Source organism: Sus scrofa, chromosome 8, assembly GCF_054392235.1.
Source record: "Sus scrofa isolate SSC_HxYL_T2T_F1_AM1 chromosome 8, Sscrofa_HxYL_maternal_Yorkshire_Landrace_v2.0, whole genome shotgun sequence".
Lineage (NCBI taxonomy): Eukaryota > Metazoa > Chordata > Mammalia > Artiodactyla > Suidae > Sus > Sus scrofa.
The window spans coordinates 17,534,373-17,540,372 of record NC_139390.1 but is presented as its reverse complement, the minus strand read 5'-3'; positions in this window follow the sequence as shown (position 1 = coordinate 17,540,372).

Genomic DNA, 6,000 nt, shown 5'->3' with positions numbered 1-6,000 from the left:
ATTTATGGTTCTCTAGGGAAGGCCAAAAAAATCAAAGGCAAAAACACTCTAAGCCACAAAGAAGCAAAAAACCCCAACAACACCGAAGAACAACCTCTTGGCTAACACCTAAGAGAGAATTCGTTTATCAGAGATGGTCTGGCTGGAAGAACTCAGACTGGCTAAGGGCTCTGGATGCCTAAGTGGTGGGGGGCTGGGTACTACAGGGGAACATAAGGTCTAGAGCAGACACGTTACAGGTGGGAGAGTTTTTAAGCTGCTCCATATTTAATCAAGGGAAGGAATCCTCTCTGTGCTCTTGTGTGAGAGTAGACTGAGTACAAAATTTAGGTTCAGACGTGCTTCTGGAGAAATCTGCTCTCCCCATTATTACTTGTGAAACTGGAATGTTATTGAATGCCATTAAGCTCGGGCTCATCAACTGTAGAAGTTCATAATAGCAAACTCCTAACAGTGTTGTTGGGAAAATAACATGAAATAATGTTTATAAAGTACCTGGCTTGTACAGAAACCACATAAATACCAACCTTCATCCAAGGCAGTCATCTCCCCTTGGCCTCTCCTGTGATTTAGTATTTGTACCTTTTTTCCTGCTCCAGCAACACAGGAAAGAAAGAATGTATCTTTCTGGCAGAGCATAATAAAAACTATGTAAGAGGCACCTGGCAACTGGTAGCTGATTTTTGTTTTAGTAGTGCAATATATATATTTTTTTCTTTTAATTCTTTCAACAAGTATTTATTGTTTTCTAGGTACTATTCTAAGTGCTGAGAATACTGCAATGAACAAGAGAGAAAAAAAACATCTTGGCCTATGAGGCTGGTATTTGTACATTAGTCATGGTTTCCTATTTTGTTTTTAGAATGTTACACACACACACACACACACACACATTTGCTTTTTAGGGTGATACTGCAGCATATGGAGGTTCCCAGGCTAGAGGTCAAATAGGAACCGCAGCTGCCAGCCGACGTCACAGCCACAGCAACGCCAGATCCTAGCTGTGTTTGCGACCTACACCACAGCTCATGGCATCACCGGATCCTTAATCCACTGAGCGAGACCAGGGATCGAACTCACAACCTCATGGTTCCTAGTTGGATTCATTTCTGCTGCGCCCCAATGGGAACTCCTGTTATATTTTTATATAATTTAAAAAATGTATTGGAGTGTAGTTGTGTCAGTTTCAGGTGTACAGCAAAGGGATTCGGTTATACATATACGCTCATCCATTCTTTTTTAGATTCTTTTCCCATATAGGTCATTACAGAATCTTGAGTAGAGTTTCCTGTGCTGTATAGTAGGTCCTTCTTGGTTATTTATTTTATGCATAGTACTGTGTATATGTTAATCTCGACTTCCTAATTTATCCTTCTCCCCATGTTTCCCCTTTGATAACTGTAAATTTGTCTTTGAAATCTAGGAGTCTCTTTCCCTTTTGTAAATAAGTGTATTTGTATCTTTTTAAATTAGGGTTTTGTAAAAAAGTTTATTAGTTCTTTTTTAAAATTAGGTTCCACATGTAAGTGAGATCACACGACATTCTTCTCTGACTTTTTTCACTTAGTATGATAATCTCTAAGTACATCCGTGTTGCTGCAAATGGCATTATCTTGTTCTTTTTTGTAGCCTATCTGGTTTTATTAACACATTTGCTCTGAGTAACTCATCTCTGTTTCTGATGGACAGGTAGGACACTGATAAAGATTCCAGGAAGGCCAGCCAGCCACAAATTTGGGAATCTTCAGGAGATATTGAGTAGTATGGAGTTCTGCTTGTTTTCTCCCCTTCTGTGCTTCCCATACCCCTCAAAGGACATAAGAAATGCTAGGGGTGAACTTTGAATATGTGGAACTGGTAATTTTCAACAAAAGCACCTTTAACAATGGAAATCTACTGGGAATGCCCCATTTTATTTTCCTATAACATGAATGTACAGATTCCCAAAGACAACCAGAAAATGCATCAGAAGGAAAACAGGTACCCCTAGATGTTACTATACTACATGGTGCCAAATAATAATTGTTCTCATAATAAATAATATGCTAGAATATTATACACAGGGGTATATAATATATAATTTATTATAATATATAGCATTATATGTTAAATGTTTTACTATTATTTAGTATTTACTATTACATAGTGTATTTTATGCTTCATTTGCAGTATATTCTTCTGGAATGCAGAGAGATGCACCTCACAGTAGAGGGCAGAAAATGTGGGAGAAAATGCGAAATTACTAGTGACAGCTTGCTCATGGGTAATCAGTTTCCAAGTCATGTGGAATTCGGGGAGAGATAAAGAAGGGCTCTGCGTGTGTGTGTACGTATGTAAACAAGCACAAGTGGAAGAAAGAAGAGAGCAAATTCTAAAGGCTTCCAATGGCTAAGGATCCATCTGCATGCCTCCTGACACCCTCCAGTGTGACAACCTAGGTGAGAGCAGAGAATATTTTCTTTTTATCTTTCAATCAGCCTTTGTAGGTATAAAATAAGAATATCGATCCCTGGGAGGTGATAATGGTTTCTCAGTCAACATGCGATTTATTGTTGGAATTCATTTCCCTGTTGCTTGACTTTTATGTCACTCTGTCCAGGTCTTCAATCTTCTTCAGTCATGATCAATGTACTGGCAGGTCTCAAGAACATGTGATGGTTGGGACATTCTTGGAAGAGACCCAGCATGGCCAAGGGGATATCCTGCTAGGATTCATACCTGACTTCTCAAAACTCTCCTGCTTTCCACTGTGGATATAAAAGACAAATCTTGACTTTCAGTTTCTGTCAAGAATGAGAATGAGTATAGGATGCGTCCTTCCCATGAAGGGCACCCTGGTAACACTACCTAGGGGAGAGAAAAACATTGACATACACAGAGCAACTTTTATTTATTTATTTTTTTTTTGTCTCTTTGTTGTTGTTGTTGTTGCTATTTCTTGGGCCGCTCTCGCGGCATATGGAGGTTCCCAGGCTAGGGGTTGAATCAGAGCTGTAGCCACCGGCCTACGCCAGAGCCACAGCAACGCAGGATCCGAGCCGCGTCTGCAATCTACACCACAGCTCACGGCAACGCCGGATCGTTAACCCACTGAGCAAGGGCAGGGACCGAACCCGCAACCTCATGGTTCCTAGTCGGATTCGTTAACCACTGCGCCACAACGGGAACTCCCTTTTTTTTTTTTTTTTTTTTTTTTTTTTTTTGTCTCTTTGTTGTTGTTGTTGTTGCTATTTCTCAGAGCAACTTTTAAAATGTGAACAATCTGGGGGTGATGGGAAGCACTTTTAACTGATGGTAAACCAAGGTGGGGGCAACCCCAGTGCCAGCCACATACAGCTTAAAAATAAAAATGTGAATTAAGAGTAAAAACTCCATCAAGGTGGGTCCATCCAGAATGGACTGCTGACGTAGAATATGGAGTTTGGGGATGTCAGCACAAAACAGCAGAAAGGAACTGAAATATTAAAAAAAAAAAGTGTTGGAGGATATGGAGAATAGAATTAGCGTTTTAACTTTTTATGATTCCTAAAAGGTAAGAAACCCATAAATGGATGAGATAACAGAGTTTAAGAAATGGGGGGTGAGAATTTATTACAATTAGTGGATAATGAAAGACGTCAATTTGAAAAGGATTATAGAGTGACAAATAGTTCGATTAAAAAAAAAAAAACACCTACACATAGACAACTTGTGGAGAATACCAAAAATTAAAAAGTGGAAAAATAAAATATGCTAAAATTTCCTAAATAAAAAAAAAAAATCACTGAACATTTTGTTTTTCAATAGCAAAACAAGGAAAAAATAATAGTTTCTTTCAAACTATTGAAGGAAACGTCAAACAAAGATTTAATAAGCTAAAATTATTTAAATATAAGCAAATAAAGCTTATATTCAATCTTCATAAGATTTACTTCATATAATCCTCTTTAAGAATATTTTTTTGAGGCGTTCCCGTCGTGGCGCAGTGATTAACGAATCCGACTAGGAACCATGAGGTTTCGGGTTCAGTCCCTGCCCTTGCTCAGTGGGTTAACGATCTGGCGTTGCCCTGAGCTGTGGTGTAGGTTGCAGATGTGGCTTGGATCCTGTGTTGCTGTGGCTCTGGTGTAGGGCTGGTGGCTACAGCTCCGATTTGACCCCTAGCCTGGGAACCTCCATATGCCTTGGGAGTGGCCCAAGAAATGGCAAAAAAAAAAAAAGGATATTTTTTGAGAAAGTACTTAGATAAGAAGAAAAGTGATGGAGTTCCTGTCATGGCTTAGGGGTAATGAATCTGACTGGTATCCATGAGGACACAGGCCTCACTCAGGGGGTTAAGGATCTGGTGTTGCTGTGAGTTGTGGAATGGGTGGCAGACATGGCTTGGATCTGGTGTTGCTGTGGCTATGGTGTAGGCCAGTGGCTACAGCTCCGATTGGACCCCTAGCCTGAGAATTTCTATATGCCATGGGTCAGTTCCCCCCCCTCCCCAAAAAAAAAGAGAAAGAAAGAGAGTCCTAAAGGAGATAGATAGATAGATAGATAGATGTAACATGCACATGACATTAGGGACGAGTAAGTAGTTTATCACTCAAAGAAACAAGAACTCTATTTGCAGGGAGATAGAGCTATTAAGAGTTGAAAACAATGTATTGATGGATATTTATGTTAGGCATAATTAAATGGAGATTAAAAATAAAATACATATAAAGAAAAATCATAAAGGAAATTAAAACATACCATTTTTAGCACGTAATGTAGATGCATTTCTAAGGGTGAAATTCAGATGCATCCAATGTAAAAAGTTGGAAAAGACAAACAAAAGAATATTTAATGAAGCAAGAGGACCCGATCATAATCTTAGCTAAATTTAGAAAATAGCATGGGCATGTAACATCCATAAGGCCAGGGGTGCTAGTCTGCTTTATTTACTGCTATATCAAAGTGCCTGTAACAAAGACTAGCACGTGACAGATGCTCAATACATATGCAGTAAATGAACAAATAAATAAATCCCATCAACATGGAGAGAATATTTCCAAAAAAATGTTTTTTAAAAGGATTCATGTGGTAAAGATAACTCTGACAAGAGTGATCTAGGAAAAAAATAAAAGCAAATATACATGTCAACAAAACAGAATGAAAAAGCAATAATAAATATATATACACAAAAATTTAGAAATAATAAAAATTTATTATAACAGCTGTATACGCTAATATATTTGAAAACCTAGAAAGAAGAGAAGTATTTGTATAAAAATATAAAAAAACAGAATTGAAGCAAGGAGAATAAAAACCTGAATAGACCAATAACCATTAGAGAAATTGAAATGGTAATTTCAAACTCTCTTTCAAAGATGCCTCAGTTCTAAATAGCTTCATAGCTGATTTCTTCTATACTTACAGGGATAGATGGCTTCTAGCTTATAAAAGACTTTTCAGCTTTTCAGAAAACTAAAAAAAAAAAAAGAGCAAGAGACACCCAAGTTTTTTTTCTTTCATAATTATTTTTTATTACTTAATGAATTTTATTACATTTATAGGTGTACAACAACGACACCCACATTTTTATGAGACTAGTATAATATTGATTTTGAAATTGGATAAGTAGAATACAAAATAAGGCATTTATAGATCCATTTTCTATTTCACCACATAAAGAACTAATCATACAACTATTTTAATAGGTGCAAGAAATTTGTTTACTAAATCTCAGTGTCTGTTTTTGACAGACACTTAGAAAATCACTCATAGAATGAAACTTCTCTAACTTAATATAGGCCCTATAACTAAAGCATACAAAGTAATGGAAAAACTTGAGTCATATTCCTTCAAGTTCATGAATAAAATAATGATTTTTTTATAACCGCTCTTGTTTAACACAGTTCTGGATTTCCTGAGAAATGCTGTGAAAAGAAGAAATAAGGAATGCAAAGATTGGAAGAATACAAATACAATTTAGGATTTAGGTAAGAAAACCTGTGTAGGAAATCCAACATTATCCTAAGATAAAATATTAAA